Source organism: Bos javanicus, chromosome 27 (assembly GCF_032452875.1).
Source record: "Bos javanicus breed banteng chromosome 27, ARS-OSU_banteng_1.0, whole genome shotgun sequence".
In the NCBI taxonomy this organism is placed as follows: domain Eukaryota; kingdom Metazoa; phylum Chordata; class Mammalia; order Artiodactyla; family Bovidae; genus Bos; species Bos javanicus.
This window is the reverse complement of record NC_083894.1, coordinates 23,129,609-23,148,881: the sequence shown is the minus strand read 5'-3', so window position 1 is coordinate 23,148,881 and position 19,273 is coordinate 23,129,609. Positions and strand designations below refer to the sequence as shown.

Below are 19,273 nucleotides of genomic sequence, written 5' to 3'. Positions count from 1 at the left end.
TTTACCTTGCTTAAACATTTCTCTGACTTACTGAAGACTCTTGGAGAAATATGTATGTTTTACTGATTTGCAACTCATAAAGCAGCTTTTTATATTCCAAGTAAGGCTGAAAAAGCAATGATTTTAGGCCTAGCCACATTTTGAGGGAAACTTGACATATGCCACAAGGAAACTTAAAACATAAATGAAAGGATATCAAATCAACATTTTTATTTTACACCACTGACAACGTATCACAAGTCAAAAATAATTCCAGCTGGACTTAAATAAACAAACTGTCTTACTTTGAAAGTTGGTATGTCATTTTTGGTTCAGTAAGAGTGGAAATGTATACATTTTTAAGACTCTGTGGGAGAGGGAGAGGGTGGGAAGATTTGGGAGAATGGCATTGAAACATGTAAAATATCATGTAGGAAACGAGTTGCCAGTCCAGGTTGGATGCACGATGCTGGATGCTTGGGGCTGGTGCACTGGACGGCCCAGAGGGTTGGTATATGGGGAACACATGTATACCTGTGGCGGATTCATTTTGATATTTGGCAAAACTAATACAATTATGTAAAGATTAAAAATAAAATAAAATTAGAAAAAAAAATTTAATTAAAGATTGTGTTGCCCAGAAAAAAAAATAAAATAAAATAAAATATTACTCTTTTGTAATATGTAAAATCCTAAGTTGATAGACTTGCTGTCAAATGCTTTTAAAAGAAAAATAGCCAAAAATAGGCATAGTGATGAATTGTCAGGGATCGTGTGATCAAAGATATTTCTGCATTGGAAAAGCCAAAATTATAATAGATTTAGAAAGTTACTTATAATTTTTGAGAAAATATTATTTTATGGACGCTTAGAAAAACAGGATGACAAATGTAAAATTATTGTGTACCCCTAGAAGGTTATATGCACCTAAGTAAGAAGAGTTTTTCTTGATGTGTCCAGTTCCTCATTTTGAGTACTGACATGCTGATTTCTAAAAAGAAACAGAATGAGCATCACAGAAGCCACACAGTTTGTAGTGATACTTAGTCCAAGAGGTGGCTTATGAGAATTTCAAAATTTGAAAAGCAATTGTTTTATCCAACTTACCTGACTCTCTTCAGTTCAGTTCAGTTGCTCAGTCGTGTCCGACTCTTTGCAACCCCATGAATCCCAGCATGCCAGGCCTCCCTGTCCATCACCAACTCCTGGAGTTCACTCAGAATCACGTCCATCGAGTCAGTGATGCCATCCAGCCATCTCATCCTCTGTCGTCCCCTTCTCCTGCCCCCAATCCCTCCCAGCATCAGAGTCTTTTCCAATGAGTCCACTCTTCGCATGAGGTGGCCAAAGTACTGGAGTTTCAGCTTTAACATCATTCCTTCCAAAGAACTCCCAGGGCTGATCTCCTTCAGAATGGACTGGTTGGATCTCCTTGCAATCCAAGGGAATCTCAAGAGTCTTCTCCAATACCACAGTTCAAAAGCATCAATTCTTCGGCACTTAGCTTTCTTCACAGTCCAACTCTCACATCCATACATGATCACTGGAAAAACCATAGCCTTGACTAGATGGACCTTTGTTGGCAAAGTAATGTCTCTGCTTTTCAATATGCTATCTAGGTTGGTCATAACTTTTCTTCCAAGGAGTAAGCGTCTTTTAATTTCATGGCTGCAGTCACCATCTACAGTGATTTTGGAGCCCCCCAAAAGAAAGTCTGAGACTGTTTCCACTGTTTCCCCATCTATTTCCCATGAAGTGATAGGACCAAATGCCATGATCTTTGTTTTCTGAATGTTGAGTTTCAAGACAACTTTTTCACTCTCCTCTTTCACCTTCATCAAGAGGCTTTTTAGTTCCTCTTTACTTTCTGCCATAAGGGTGGTGTCATCTGCATATCTGAGGTGATTGATATTTCTCCTGGCAATCTTGATTCCAGCTTGTGCTTCTTCCAACCCAGCATTTCTCATGATGTACTCTGCATATAAGTTAAATAAACAGGGTGACAATATACAGCCTTGACATACTCCTTTTCCTATTTGGAACCAGTCTGTTGTTCCATGTCCAGTCCTAACTGTTGCTTCCTGACCTGCATATAGGTTTCTCAAGAGGCAGGCCAGGTGGTCTGGTGTTCCCATCTTTTGAAGAATTTTCCACAGTTTCTTGTGATCCACACAGTCAAAGGCTTTGGCAGCATAGTCAATAAAGCAGAAATAGATGTTTTTCTGGAACTCTCTTGCTTTTTCCATGATCCAGCGGATGTTGGCAATTTGATCTCTGGTTCCTCTGCCTTTTCTACAACCAGCTTGAACATCAGGAAGTTCATGGTTCACATATTGCTGAAGCCTGGCTTGGAGAATTTTGAGCATTACTTTACTAGCGTGTGAGATGAGTACAATTGTGCGGTAGTTTGAGCATTCTTTGGCATTGCCTTTCTTTGGGATTGGAATGAAAACTGACCTTTTCCAGTCCTGTGGCCACTGCTGAGTTTTCCAAATTTGCTGTCATATTGAGTGCAGCACTTACACAGTATCATTTTTCAGGATTTGAAATAGCTCAACTGGAATTCCATCACCTCCACTAGCTTTGTTTGTAGTGATGCTTTCTAAGGCCCACTTTACTTCACATTCCAGGATGTTTGGCTCTAGGTGAGTGATCACACCATCGTGATTATATGGGTCATGAAGATCTTTTTGTACAGTTCTTCTTTTGACTCTCTTAGTGTGACCTATATTTTTTAGTCATTTGCCATTTTAGTCATTACAAAATAGTGAAAATTTGTACTGGTTGATACTTTTATCTTTCGGTTTCCCAAGGTCAAATCCTTAGCATTAGACTTTTTCATTTATGTAAACTCCTCTCCATTTCAACTGCCAGTATATGTTATAAACTTTTAAAAAACAGTTTTATCTTATACCACATCCCTAATTATTTTTATATTAAAATAAATATTGACACACTTGTAAACTGAAGTAATAATAGCCCTCACCAAAGACAGCTATATATTAATGAACTCATTAACTAATTAAAACCAGGGCTGGTTAAGTGTCTTATAATTAGAAGCCACTATGCAAGCATATGTTGAGCTTTTATAGATGAATTGACCACAGTTCCTGTTTTTTTAAGACAATACATTGACAGTTTTGGTAGTCTAAGATTGATGTGAATATTACACTAACTTACTCCTCCTTACTAAGTTTATTCTGATACAAATTCGATAAGCCATTTTTGAACATCCTCTGTGTTCTGGGCGCTGGGAATAGAACAGTGAGGCAGGTATACCATTGTTTTCCTAAGATTACACCTAACAGGAAAGTAGATATATGATTCAGGCCATTGTCAGTCAATAAGTGAATGCCAAATAAAAATCAGACTTCAGTGCTGTGCAGAACAAGGATTCAAGACCCTCCCTAGTGACCGTAAGGTAACCACTCTCCTGTACAGTGACCTGGTCTCAGACAGTTTACTGATGTACAGACTCCTCAGGTGTGTGAAGATCCCTCAGTGGTTCCCAGTTTGTTTACCCAACAGGAAAGTTGCCTGCAGGGCCTGGCTTTTCCCAAGGCGCACCTTACTGGCTCGATTGCATTGGATCTAGTTGTTGCAGTCATGTTCATATTACTCTATTCCTTTGGATGAGGACTTACTAAACCTAATTGTTTATATATTAATTAAATTAATTGTCTAGTAAGTTATAATTTGAAAGAAAGGCTTCCTAGAATTATGCTACTCTGCTATATGGGAATAACATCTTTCCACCATTACAACAAACTTCTTTGCGTATTTGTTTACTGTGGGAACCCGAGGATTGCAGAAAGTAACACCCCAGGCACAGTTTTGCAAATACACTGGGTCAGAGTCAGTTTGAAGCAGTTTGGAAGCAGTACTGGTATATACAGCTGAGGTCCAGCAGTGTCTGAAACATCATGTGCAGTCATTTCCTTGAAATCATTTGCCCTAAGAGAAAAGGACACATGGGAAGAAATTCAGAGAAGACAAAAATAAATTAAAACATTAAATATGAATAAGTTAAGGTCAGGTTGCTTGCTTGCTTGCTCAGTTGCTTCACTGTCCGACTCTTTGTGACCCTCATGGACTGTAGCCCACCAGGCTCCTCTGTCCATCGGGTTTTCTAGGCATGATTACTGGAGTGGGTTACCATGCCCTTCTCACAGTCAGGATAGTGCTCACCAGTTGTTTTGCATATATAAACAAACATAGAAGAGACCAGAAGAATGGTTCAGAGACCTTGGAATTGAAGGAAAAATTCTGTTTTATTCCAGCCAAGATGGATAAAAATCAGAAAAACTGCCTATTACAAAAAATTCTTGAAATGTTCCTAATGTAATTTTTTTCTGTTGAGACTACTTATGAACTATCTCCTTTATCGATTGTTTTCCTGTGGTTTTCCCCAAACTGCTGTTAATATATCTGTGCTCCAGATACATTTTTATCTCAAGTATCTTATAAAACCTTTTTAATAGATCCGTATAAAATTATTTACCTTCAAAGTTTTATAGAAAATGCACATTCAGTTTAACTAGCTAAAGTAAAGAGGAGCAACATGATATTACAGTGTCACAGTGAATCCTGAGAGAAGCCGTTTGAATAGTAGGCCAAGTATAGCATGTTAGATCTCCCAGACCATTGCATCAGATTACTGACAGGGAAGATGAATTCTAGAAGGGGTAAGCGCCTTGTTGCAATTAGTTACTGACACAGTTGGCTAGAACCTAAAGCAGGTCATGTGGTTTGCTGCTTGGCCCCATGTCTGCCCAACCTAGCATTGCTAAATTACTATTCAGAACACAACCTCACTGCCCTGCAGTCAGTACAGTTAGACATCAACACTCTAATAATATTTCCTCTTGAAAATTCTGTTGTTTTTGGTAATGCAAAATTTGGAAAACAAAATCAAATTTTTGTATATTAAAAATATTATAGTGCCTTGTAATGACATCTGTGCTCTCTGCTCTTGATCTTATTATAAAATCCAGAATTATTTTATGTACATGAAAATTGAGTTTAAAAATTTTGAAAAAAAATTATTGTTTTAAATAATGCAATGAAAGGAATTTTGAGGAGCTAGAAAGTTAACTCTGAAATGATCAAAGTGAATTTAGGGATTCCAGTTGAATTGTCCTTGTATTGAGGAATTCAGCTAGGAAGGGCAAGGGAAGGAATGTGTCAAATAAAGTTATACTGATTTAGCTGCTTTTCCTTCTGGGTCTGCACTGAAGTGGCAGAATATGAGACTCAACTATATATCACTCTCCATAGATGAGTGGCTTCCCAGGAGGCTCAGTAGTAAAGAATACGCCTGCCAATGCAGGAGATGCAAGTTTGATCCCTGGGTCCGGAAGATGCTTTGGAGTAGGATATGGCAACCTGCTCCAGTATTCTTGCCTAGAAAATTCCATGGACAGAGGAGACTTGCAGGATACAGTCCACAGGGTAGCAAAGAGTTAGACATGACTCCGCTACCGAGCACACACACGCCACATACAAAGTTATGGAGAAAAATATGACAGTAGAAAACTTTAAAGGTGAAAAGTAGGATAAATATTAATTTACCTGTCAGGGTAAATTGGGAACCTACCCTGGGATGCAGGGGAAGACACGATGCAAGCAAATTAACCTTGCAAAGTTCCCTCCAGAAGACTTGGAAAGTGAGAGAAGTTGGTGTTTCAAAGGTGCAAAGAACAAGGTCCAGGATATTTCAGTTTATTTCTTTATATTTTTAGAAAAGTATTTGTTGTTAAATCACTGTGTGTGTGTGTTGCTCAGTTGTGTCCAGCTGTTCGCAACCTATGGACTGTATCCCCCTGGGCCCCAAAACTCCTCTGTCCATGGAATTCTCCAGGCAAGAATACTGGAGTGGGCTGCCATTCCCTATCCAGGGGATCTTCCCCACCCAGGGATCGAACTCAGGTCTAATCACAAAGTCCTTGCATTCCTGAGTCCTTGCAAGTCTTTGCAACCTTATGGACTGTAACACACGAAGCTCCTCTGTCTTCCACTATCTCCCAGAGTTTGCTCGAATTCATATCCATTGAATTGGTGATGCTGTCTAAGCATCTCAGCCTCTGTCACCCCCTTCTTCTTTTACCTTCAGTCTTTCCCAGCATCAGGGTCTTTTCCAATGAATTGGCTCCTTGCATCAGATGGCCAAAGTAGTGGAGCTTCAGCTTCAGTGATAGTCCTTCCAATTAATTTTCAGGGTTGAATTCCTGTAGGATTGACTGGTTTGATCTCTCTGCTGTCCAAGGGACTCTCAAGAGCCTTCTTCAGCACCACAATTCGAAAAGCTTCAATTTTTCAACACTCAGCCTTCTTTATGATCCAACTCTCACATCCATACATGACTAATGGAAAAACCATAGCTTTGACTATATGGACCTTTGTCAGCAAAGTGATGTCTCTGCCTTTTATTGCACTGTCTAGGTTGATCGTAGCTTTCCTTCCAAGGAGCAAGTGTCTTTTAATTTCATGGCTGCAGTCACCATCTGCAGTGATTTTGGAGCCCAAGAAAAGAAAATCTGTTACTGTTTCTACTTTTCCCCCTTGTGTTTGCCATGAAGTGATAGGATCTGATGCCATGATCTTAGTTTGTTGTTGTTGTTGAATTTTAAGCCAGCTTTTTTGCTCTTCCTCTTTCACCCTCATCAAGAAACTCTTTAGTTCCTCTTCACTTTGTGATTAAAACGCTATCATCTGCATATCTGAGGTGGTTAATATTTCTCCTGCCCAGTCTTGATTCTAGCTTGTGATTCATCCAACCCAGGATGTCACATGATGTACTCTGCATGTTTGTTAAATAAGCAAGGTGACTGTATACAGCCTTGTGGTACTCCTTTCCTAATTTTGAACTAGTTCATTGCTCCATGCCTGATACTAACTGTTGCTTCTTGACCTGCATACAGGTTTCTCGGTAGACAGGGAACATGGCCCAGTATCCCATCTTTTTTGAGAATTTTCCACAGTTTGTTGTGTTTCCACACAAAGGCTTTAGTGTAGTCAATAAAGCAGAAAGAGATGTTTTTCTGGAATTCTTTTGCTTTTTCCATGATCCAGCAAATGTTGGCAATTGGATCTGTGGTTCCCCTGCCTTTCTAAACCAAGCTTATACATCTGGTAGTTCTTGGTTCATGTGCTGCTGAAGCATGGCTTGAAGGATACTGAGCATAATCTCTAGCATGTGAAATGAGTGCAGTTGTACGGTAGTTGGAACATTCTTTGACATTGTCCTTTGGAATTGGAATGAAAACTGACCTTTTCCCGTCCTGCTGAGTTTTCCAAATTTGCTAACATACTGAGTGCAGCACATTAACTTTATCATTATTTAGGATTTTAAATAGCTCTGCTGGAATTCTGTCACCTCCACAAGCTTTGTTTGAATAATATTCTAAGACCCACTTGATTTCCAGAATGTCTGGTTCTAGGTGAGTGACCATACCATCATGGTTATTCAGGTCATTAAGAACTTTTTTTTTTTGGGTACAGTTCTTCAGTGTATTCTTGCCATGTCTTAATCCTTTCTGCTTCTGTTAGGTCCTTACTGTTTCTGTCATTTTTCATGCCCATCCTTGTATGAAATGTTCCCTTGAGGCTCCAGTTTTCTTGAAAAGATGTCTAGTTGTTCCCATTCTACAGTTTTCCTCTATTTCTTTGCATTTTTCATTTCAGAAGGCCTTCTTTTCTCTCCTTGCTATTCTGTGTAACTCTGCATTCAGTTGGATATATTTTTCCCTTTTTCCTTTGCTTTTCACTTCTTTTCTTTCCTCAGCTATTTGTAAGGGCTCCTTAGACAACCACTTTGCTTTCCTACACTTCTTTTTTATTGAAATGGTTTTGATCTCCACCTCCTGTAAAGTGTTATGAATCTTCATCCATAGTTCTTTAAGCACTCCTTCTACCAGATCTAATCCCTTGAATCTATTCATCACCTCCACTGTATAATCATAAGGGATTTGATTTAGATCATAACTGAATGGACTAGTAGTTTTTCCTACTTTCTTCAATTTAAACCTGAATTTTTCCATAAGGAGGTCATGATCTAAGCGACAGTCAGCTTAAGGTCCTGTTTTTGCAGACTGTATAGAGATTCTCCATCTTCAGCTGCAAAGAATATTATAATTAATTTGATTTTGGTATTGACCATCTGGTCATTTGGTATTGTCCATGTGTAGAGTCATCACTTATGTTGTTGGGAAAAAGTATTTGATATGACTAGTGTGTGCTCTAGACAAAATTCTGTTAGCCTTTGCCCTGCTTCATTTTTGTACTTCAAGGCCAAACTTGCCTGTTATTCCAGGTATCTCTTGACTTCCTACTTTTAAATTCCAATCCTCTGTGATGAAAAGGACATTTTTATTTCGTGTTAGTTCTAGAAAGTTTTGTAAGTCAATATGGAACTTGCCAATTTCAGCTTCTTTAGCATTAGTGGTTGGGGCACAGACTTGGATTACTGTAATGTTGAATGGAAATGAACCAAGACCATTCTGTCATTTTTGAGATTGTACCCATGTACTGCATTTCTGACTCTCTTGTTGATGTTGAGGGCTACTCCATTTCTTCGAAAGGGTTCTTGTCCACAGTAGTAGGTATAATGATCATCTGAATTAAATTCGCCCGTTCCTGACCATTTTATTCACTGATTCCAAAGATTTCCATGTTTGCTCTTGCCATCTCCTGTTGGACCATTTCCAATTTACCTTGATTCATGGTCTTAACATTCCAGACTCCTATGCAGTACTGTTCTTTACAGTGTCAGATTTTACTTTCACCACCAGACACATCCGCAACTGAACATTGTTTCCACTTTGGCCCAACCACTTCATTCTTTCTGGAGTTATTTGTAATTGCCTTCTGCTCTTCTCCAGTAACATATTGGAGACCTTCCAACCTGGGGGGCCCATCTACCAGTGTCATGTCTTTTTGCTTTTTCATGCTGTTCATGGAGTTCTCATAGCAAAAATACTGGAGTGGTTTGCCATCCTATCTCCAGTGAACCATGTATTGTCAGAATTTTTCAGTATGACCCGTCCATCTTGGGTGGCCTTGCAAGGCATGGCTCATAGCTTCATTGGATCTTGCAAGCCCCTTCACCACAACAGAGCTATGATTTATGAAAAATATAGAGATATATGTTTTTGAAAATTTAAAAGGGTGGAAAACAGTTAAACTCTGGAAGGATGCACAGAGCACTAGTAAAAGTGGAATGTTCCAAGAGGAAAACTGATCACTTGCAGGGTGATGTGTGATGGTGAGGGCATGACGGAAAGGGCATGTTAACTATTTAAAATGAAAAGGGAAGTTGGAGAAGGATCATCAAGAGATAGGTGTCCTTTGAGATCCAGTGTTTTGAGGAGAGATCCAGAAGAGAAAGAGCAGAATCAAGGGAAAGAGAGAGGAGAGAGGAAGAGACAGGAAGGAGGAGAGGATTGGCAAGACAGAAGGAAGAGAGGGAGAGATTCGAGAAGCAGATGAGAATCCCAAAAGGAAAAACAAAACAGAAATAAATGATTTGGCATACCAGACCAGGTTTTGAAAAAACATTATTTTAAGAATTCTGAAGTCCAAGAAAGGTCTAAAATTACATAGCAAGACCCTAAGCTTCAAATAATAAAAGCAAAGATGGGGAAATTTTTTTCCTTTGTGTTAATAACAAAAAAACCCCTCCCACTTTACTAAAGAATAAAAAAGAAAACTGTTTTTCTCTTGGTATTTGAGATAGAATGGAATCACCTCTTCTATTGATTTGTGGGTCCAATAAATGTCTAACGAATTCCATGTTATATTGATAACTGTAGTTTTATTGTTAATAACTGAATATTTCTCTTAGTAAATGTAGTAATTTTCATTAAAAAAAAAAGGTAATAGCCAAAATTCAATTATGTTCAGTTCTTTCATAATTCTGAGGCATACAATCATGGTTTTGTGTTGACTTATATTGATTTAAGTACATTTTTACTTGTTACTTTCTCAGAAGACCTCATAAGCAAGCCTGCAAATGTCTCAATACCAGACTGGTCACTTTTTCTGCCAAATATGTTAATTTAGTATGTATTACTAAGAAGTTTCAAATTATAGCTAGTGTCCACTAAGCAGTGATATTTGTTTTATTTCCAGTGAACTATATGAAGGTATATTCAGGTGAGATGAATGACAGTTGCTTGTGTAATACTTGCTCTCCCTCTTTTCTGGGGATGGTTAAATTTACATGATGCCTGTGTGAATTTATCACCATCCTTACTTAGTGTTCCACACCAGCCTCTCAACAAGCATGCAACTAAGTGAAGACTGTTACAATGAAGGGGCCAGGTCTGTGCTTTTCAGGGTAGTCCTTGCTGACTTCTGCAGTGACAGTTGAGCACCACAGACACTCGTTTCCACAATTAGGAGGCAAACTAGTAAGAGAGGCGTTGTGTCATGGTGGCTCAAAGTATGGGTTCTAGAACCTGGCTGTAAGTTTCCATTCCAGCCTTATGGCTGGATTTGTGGTCGTAGGCAAGTTTTCAGCCTTGTTATTCTAAATTTCCTCTCTGTAAAATGAAAGTAAGGTTGTTGAGAGGATTAAATGTCATAATGTATATAAAGAACTCAGAGCAGGGCCTGGAAAAAGAGCAAAGCACCATATTAACATTTGCTATCATCATCATTAATAGAAGCAGTAATAGTTATAATTCACTGTTATTCCTAAACAATTGTTAAGTAAAACAGCAGAGGTATTGGTTAAAATGCACATAAGTAATTTACCTTGGTCATCTTGGTTTTGATAACACGGGATTTATGACTGACACTTGCTTAAAAACTATTGCCATTCCACTTTCTGTTGATTTTATACATGTGTTGTTCAATTAATATGTGCCCAATGTATTAATTTGCTTTGCTCATTCCCACATGTTCTAATCAAGTTAGACCACCTTCACCCAGTGGTCAGAAGATGCTACATGTAATTGAGTCTCCCAATATCTCAGGGTTTCAGGGGGGAACTTCTGGTGGTGACTTTACTCAGAGGGTGTTTTCCTGAGTTGACTTGCACAGTGATAACTAAATTGTTATTTCAGCTTCTGTAGGCATTATCATACAGACACAGAAAGTATCAGAAATACTCAGTTACTATAGGGGAGACAGAAAATATGTTGGTAGATAAGGCACCTCCAGGAATTATATAAAAATATGAGGTGGTATCACAATAAATGGGGAAATATAGATGTGGACACTTCTATCCATATTTGAAGTGAGGAAATCAGGGATGAGAATTGATTTCCAGAGAAAGAAGTGGAGATGAGACTGGGTGTGGAGTATGAAGCAATGGGGCAGAGCACAATGATTGTAGCATTTATGAGACTAATGAGTAAATTAGCTTAGGAATTTGAACCAACAGTCCTAGGAGAATGCTGCTGGATTCAAAACAATAGGAGGGATAAAAATAGTTGTGTAGAAGTAAATCTGTTCAGATCAGATCAGTCGCTCAGTCGTGTCCAACTCTTTGCGACCCCATGAATAGCAGCACGCCAGGCCTCCCTGTCCAACACCGACTCCCGGAGTTCACTGAGACTCACGTCCATCGAGTCAGTGATGCCATCCAGCCATCTCATCCTCTGTCGTCCCCTTCTCCTCCTGCCCCCAATCCCTCCCAGCATCAGAGTCTTTTCCAATGAGTCCACTCTTCGCATGAGGTGGCCAAAGTACTGGAGTTTCAGCTTTAGCATCATTCCTTCCAAAGAAATCCCAGGGCTGATCTCCTTCAGAATGGACTGGTTTGGATCTCCTTGCAGTCCAAGGGACTCTCAAGAGTCTTCTCCAACACCACAGCTTGAAAGCATCAATTCTTCGGTGCTCAGCCTTCTTCACAGTCCAACTCTCACATCCATACATGACCACAGGAAAAACCATAGCCTTGACTAGACGGACCTTTGTTGGCAAAGTAATGTCTCTGCTTTTCAATATGCTATCTAGGTTGATCATAACTTTCCTTCTAAGGAGTAAGCGTCTCTTAATTTCATGGCTGCAATCACCATCTGCAGTGATTCTGGAGCCCAGAAAAATAAAGTCTGACACTGTTTCCACTGTTTCCCCATCTATTTCCCATGAAGTGATGGGACCGGATGCCATGATCTTCGTTTTCTGAATGTTGAGCTTTAAGCCAACTTTTTCACTCTCCACTTTCACTTTCATCAAGAGGCTTTTTAGTTCCTCTTCACTTTCTGCCATAAGGGTGGCATATCTGCATATCTGAGGTTATTGGTATTTCTCCCGGCAGTCTTAATTCCAGCTTGTGTTTCTTCCAGTCCAGCGTTTCTCATGATGTACTCTGAATATAAGTTAAATAAACAGGGTTAAGACCATTCAGTCTTCTGTTCTTTGGTGAAGTATTTCCCATGCTCATGCCCATTTTCACCCTAGTCAGAGCAAACTTCCAGAAATTTGAATCAGACAATAGTAGAAATACTCTTGCTACCATTCTTGACCCTCTTTCCATACTCAGTCCTCAGAGGATGAAGCTCAGGGGTGTTGCAGACTTTCATGTTTCATCCCTTGTGTACAGACATGTGCCCGTGCACAATAGGAATCGAAATAAACTTTAAATTACGTTATTGAGTGGAGACGAAAATTTAAGAAAAAAGAGTGGATATGGTCACGGCCTCAAGCTAAAGGGAGACTTGACATAATAACTCAGGGTCGTGATGGAAGCAGAGGCTCTTTTAAGAGCCTTACTTCTTTTAAGTCAGTAACATAGTTTTGGAGGAAGTTGTCCTGAGTATGTGGTGGCCAGTTGATCGTTGAACTAGACTGAGGCAATGGGGTCTCTTCACCTGCTGCCATGCTTGGAATGTACAGTCTGTCCTCTATTTCTACAACAGGATCTGTTTTCAAGGGTACAGCCTTGATAGAGTAAGTGTGGTCGAGACCATCTGGTCTGTGTACATGACTGGACCAATCAGAGTATAAACTAAAAGGCCTGGGGGTGGGGGTATGTGTGGAGGTCTCGTCTTGTAATCTCAAGGCAGGCCTTATGGGTAAACTTGGTGGTTTATTATTCCTTCCACCTGCCCCATCTGGAGGGGTTTGCCTCTTTCTTGGGTCTCGCTTTGATCTCCGTGTATGTGTACCAGTTAATGAACCAGTGCATTCTGGTTATGCAAACAGGAAAAAATGACGAGTGTAACAGAACTGGAGAGACCATTCATTTATTTCCCCACTGGGAGATGTGCCTAATACTTACAGATAATTTGGAGAGGAGGCAATTACCCTGACACCTATAATAAAGGATTCAGCAGTGTCTTATATCCACCCATCTCAGTTCCCCAACCTGAGGTCTGATATGCACTCACTGAAGATAATTTTGTTAGGTAATAGTTTCTCTATGTTGTGAACAAGATACGTTAAAGGACAGAAAAAATTGGGCTTTCTGATTTCGCAGAACGGAGTAGGTACAGAAAGAGTTACAGTGATCCGTGCTCCATAAGAGTCCTTGCTGGTCACCAGACATTGCTAACACACACTCTACCAGGCAGATGGAAACACTGTGTAGGAACAGGGCAAAGTCACTGTCCTTTGCTAAATCATTTTATATTTTGTCATTTTAAAAATGGGTCTAAATACTATTTAGTTATGTACAACTAAAAACCACTTAATCTTACTCCTTGTTAGTTTTTGATATTCCTTAATTTGCCCTATTGTAAAATATCTGCCAGGATTCAACACTTGACACATTTTTTTTCCCATGTCTATTAGTAATCTTTTCTTAAATAAAGGAATGCTTTCATCCAGTTTGTATAGAGCTGTAATTTTGCTTGTGCACATTTATTCATTGGGATCAACAAAATAGGTCAGCTCCATGGCTTGTCTGTGTAAACTTACAAGTGACATAGAAATAGAGATATTCATAACTCTAGGTTATGGGATGTTTGCTTCAGAAAAAATATTCCATAGTAATTCCATAAGTGGATCTTTTAAAAAGTGCAAAGTTCAGAGTATATAAAAACATCCTATTTACCAAGAAGATCATCTCTGGTCTTTTTTCCTGAGAAATTTTGGTTACCTTTGTCAGGTTAAGAAGAGTGAAATAAAATCCCTACCCTGAAGACATAAGCGGGAAAGCAGGCAGTTTATCAGGAAAAGCATAAACACAGAGATGAAGGATTTAATTGAAAGCAGAAGCAGTAAATAATGACAACTTAAAAACCTAGAAGATGGGCCAGAGAAGGTTAAGAATAATGAAGCAGCTAAAATCTGTCCATTTTAGCTTCTCTGTTTAAAACTCCTGCATTCTCGTTCGAATTAGGGTGTCAAGTAAAAATTATATTTCTGTATTGGGGTAGCTTGATTTACTCTTCACAGATTTATTTTCCTTCTTATGGAGTCTTCCATCCCATGAGAGGAGTATTTCACCACTACATAGATGTCTTGTTTTTTTTTTTTTTTTGCCAGAAGTTTCCTTACCGACCCTTATTTCTCTCTTCCATAGATCTACATTGTCCTACATCGGGGCCCTCCTTCAGCCCTACAGCCTGAGCCCCAGAATGACTGTGACTGGGAGCAGAGCCACAGCTGACTTGCATGGCCACACACTGTGAGTGACAAATGCATGCCTGTTATTGTAAGCCTTTGAAATGTCAGTGCTTATCACAATCACATCATTATTAGACTGCACTAAGTAGGGTCATAAGCAGAAAATAGTGCTTAATTAACTTTGGAAATGGATCTTTAAAATACAATTCAGAAGTCTATAATAGTCTATTTCTATCTGATACTTATCTTTAGCTATACTGCTAAGATACACATTTATATATTTACATACAAGAAAGTGCCTATTACATTCTTTAGACTAAGTACTCGGAGTAAACTCACAGTTCCCTAATGTTTGATATCTTTAACTGAAGCATAAAATTGAGATTCTGATCTTTTTTGTAAAGTCTTTAGCTTTTTCATTTTGATGAAGTCAGAGTTTCAAGTGAATCTTCAGTAAGTTGAATTTTTATTATATATGTTGAGTAAATCCAATATATGTTGGATTTTTAAAATAGCCTTTTCATATTATTTTGCATATAAGTTCCCAGATAAAGTGTATGTATGTATGTGTGTGTGTGTGTGTGTGTATATATATATATGTTTGTATAATGTTCCATTGAGACACATGGCTCTTAGCATACTATCCATTCTAAAGAGATGCTTAATAATAAAATGATAAGCAATGTCATGTAGAACTTACTAACATAAGTCATATTTCGTTCTGTCCTGTAGTAATGTTTTTATAGTGTTTTATCTCTTCACATTATCTTAATGCTTTATTTCTTGGAAAATTATAGCTATATATCTTAATAATGCTATGTGTTTGGACATTATGCAGAAAAAAGATGATTAGTGATACACATGCCTCTTTTGCCTCTTGGGTGTTGAAAATATAACTTGTATTATGGCCAAATATATTTTTTCTATGGTTGAATAAGCATGAGTCTTCCATAGGACTCTATCAAGTGTGGGGATGGGAGAAAGTGCCACTGACAGCACTCCCAAGGGTTCAGAAGTAATCATCTGTATGATAGAAAAATACGTGAATCTGACTCAGCTTTAGGGACAGCTTGGCAAACAACTAATACCAAAGGAAAGCCTGCGCTATCAAAAGTGACTTCATTATATGAAAGCTACTTATGTCTGGAAAAATAATACCACTCATGTCACAAGTGAATTTCACCAAAGACATTGCTATTATGGTCCTCAAGGTACAGGTAGAATATTAATCTTTCATGTGATGTGAAACTGGTCACATACCTGTGAATAAAATCAAAAAGGTCCTTTATGACTTTTTGTTATTGATGTGAGATACTCTTAAGTGCATCCAGCCTAGCTTCCCTTTAAAGTGGGTCATGTGTGTTAGGAAGACACGCTGAAATTATGAGCAACTGTGATTTCAGTCTTGGAAGGACCGTCCATAATAACATTTCCCTTAGCCTAGGTAACAAAATAAATGCAGTGTTTAAAAGCAACACTTCATTTACTCAATTGGCTTTGTCTGCTCAGTTTAAAATTATAAGTGACTCTTGAGCTTTTCCACCCACTGATTTTTAAGTTCAACTGACATTTTAACTGATAATCAAATCCTCTGTCTTTCCATTGGTGTTGTTTATGTACTGGAAATCAACACAAAACAACTTAAAAACAGTATAAGAACAGTGTTGGGACTTAATGATAACTTATGTGGCAAATCCAGCTTTCATTTAGAGGGTAAGGCTGCCTGAGGGGATATGATTTATTGCAATGAAACAAAAACCAATGTTTTGTTTTGCCCTTTGAGGAGGATGTGGAAGGGGAATAATCTCCCCCAGTATCACCAGACACAACCACATGGTACTGAGACAGGGAAGAGCCCTAATTCTTCACATTAAAATTCATTCTCAGAGAAGTCTCTGAGTTATAGATTTCTTCGAAGTCTCTCTTTTCTTTTACCTATTTCCTTGAAAAATTTCACCTCCCCTACTTAAGTGAATACATGTCAGCCCCCATCCTCAATCTGATCAATTCACCATCAGTTATTTCATATAGTCTCCCACTGCTGCTCCTGCTTATCATCACTGTTATATCTGGAAAGAGAGTTAACATTCCGTTTGTTCTTCACTGTGCTTTCTTTTAGGTAATATTGCTTATCATCTCTCCCTGGCTTATAGTCTAGGTGTTTTGTAACCTTCTGTTACACTTTTTGTAACCTTTCAACTGCTGAGATACTCTTTATCTTAACCCAGAAGAGGGGTCACCACTTTCTCTTCCTTCCATTCCCATTGCTCACTGTTTCCTGTTGAACCTGACCCAGCTTTAGATTCAGTCTGAATACAGCAAGTGTCCAGGCAACCACTGTTAACTGATATGAATTCACTTACGAGAACTCTCAGTCCTGTGTAACATCTTCTTGATTAACTTCAGCTCAAAATCTGAAGCCTTCTCATGCCATCTTCTGTCGTCACTGGGGAATTAAATATTTATGTGGTGACTCTTTTATCATCCAACAGAGTTTTTTAAATCTCTTTAGCTGCATGAATTTTTATTAATTACATGTTTATCCTCACTGGAGTAGCTGTAATTTGTACATGATCATGAATGAGAATTACTGCCTTAAAATCTGAGCCTCTGAAGTACCTCATTGTCCACATGCCATGTTTCTTTACTTTTATGGAACGTTTCTCTACTGTACGTTTTACTTTCACTATGCATCTCAGAGACTTCTGTTTCATAACTTTCATACTCTGTAGGTGCCTTCTCCACCTTCCTCATGACTCTTCCGTCTGGTTTAAATCCTGATGGAATCTCAGTCTTCTCTCCTGTTGACATCCTGCCATGTTTACCCAGCAATTCCCAACCAAGAGTGAACATTTATGTGTGGCATTGCCAATCCCAGACTGCTCAGCCTCAACAAGACTGCATGCACTACATATTTCAGCTCTTCAGGATCTGCTGTTATAAAATATGATCTATAATCCTTTCATTTTCTTTATCATCAGTTTTTATTATGATTGCCTCATAATACCCTCTCCATTTGATATATACTGTCTTCAGCTGTGGTTGGGAGGGCTTGAATCTGAGAAGGTAATGCTCAAACAAAGACCTGGTGATGAAGAACAGTCAACCGGGCAAAAATCTGGGTGGAGAGTACTCTAGGCAAAGCAGATAAAAGATTTAAAGATTTTGATGCAGAAGATAGTTTTGTATCTTAAAGAAATAGAATGTCTGGCTTGAGAATACTGAGAGGTGTACTAAATAGGAGGTGAGACCTGAGAGGTAGGCAGGGGTCATGAAGAGCCTGCTAGTCCATGGTAAGTATTCTGAATTGTCTTCCAAGTGATATTCAGGGGGTCTCAACCTTTGATATTACTGAAATTTGGGGTCAGATCATTCTTCGTTGGGCTGTCCTATGTCGTGGGGTGTTTACTAGCATGCTTGGCGTCTAGGCACTAGATGCTGGTAGTACCTCCACATCATGGTGACAGCAAAATTATTTCCAGACATTGTCACTTCTCCCCTCAGAGACAAAATCACTCTCCAGGGAAGCCATTGAAGTGCTTCCCGGAGTAAAGTGACTTGATTTGTTGTGTGTTTGAAAGTGTCGATCAGGTTCTTTGGAGAGGATGGGCTATATGAAGGTAAGATTGGAAGTAGGGACAGTTCAGAGGCTGGATCTGCTTTCCAGTGTGAGTACGTAGGTGGTGTGATGGAGCACGGTGATTGTTATGAAGGTTGTTTGATTCACATTATGTTTGTCAGTATTCCTAGAATGTGGTCTTACCATTTACTGAAAGGTACATAAAGCATTCAGTTACCAATTAAAGTTGTCAGTAAGAAGTTGCATGAAAACATCTGGAGCTCAAAGGAGAGTTTAAACCTGAATTTACTATAATAAAAGAGTTGGAGTCCTTTGCATTTGTATTATAATAGTTGAGTTTTCAGAGGACCAGTGAATAACAGCCCTTTCTCAATTTGAAAAGGATTAAAAATATATGCATAGAATTTCTTCCTTATACCATATATAAAAACTAATATAAAATGGACCAAAGACTAAATATAAAAGATCAAAATATAAAATCCTTAGAACTTTAATGTACATCTTCATGACCTTGGATTAAACAAAGGTTCAGGCCATGAAAATCATAAGCAACAGAACAATTAATTGCACTTTATCAAAAATGAGATCAGTTACTTCAGAGGTTACTCTCAAGAAAGAGAAAAGAATACACAGAATGGGGAAAAATAGTGGCGTTTTCTGTGTCTGATATGGGTGTAACATCTAAAATATTTAAAACTTAAGACACTCAACAATTAAAAAAAAAACCCGACTTAAAAGGGGACAAGTGATTTGAATAGCTGTTTCTCCAAAGAAAATACATTAATGGCCAGTAATCACATTAAAAAAGAAAAAAGCATTCAACATCATTCAACATCAACATACAAGCACCTCACACCCACTAGGATGGCTTTAATGAAAAAGATGGATTTTTATTAGAAAGTGAAGTCCCTCAGTCATGTCCGACTCTTTGTGACACCCTGGACTGCAGCCTGCCAGGCTGCTCTGTCCATGGGATTTTCCAGGCAAGAATACTGGAATGGGTGGCCATTTCCTTCTCCAGGGAATCTTCCTGACCCAGGGGTCGTACTTGGGTCTCTTGCATTGCAGGCACACTCTTTACCGTCTGAGCCACCAGGGAATCCCTTTTATTGTAACACCTTGTATTGCCAAAACAGAAAGATATGTATCAGTTCAGTTCAGTTCAGTTCAGTCGCTCAGTTGTGTCCCACTCTTTGC

At 38.7% G+C, this 19,273-nt stretch overlaps 1 protein-coding gene across 1 annotated transcript in view; it reads left to right on the top strand.

The window, feature by feature from the left end:
- The window catches only part of C27H8orf48 (chromosome 27 C8orf48 homolog), a 286,378-nt gene that overhangs the window by 228,730 nt on the left and 38,375 nt on the right, over positions 1 to 19,273 (top strand). The window contains exon 3 of the transcript XR_009734039.1: positions 14,453 to 14,557. The gene's annotated coding sequence lies outside the window, so the exon portion shown is untranslated. The remainder of the gene's footprint in view (positions 1 to 14,452; positions 14,558 to 19,273) is intronic.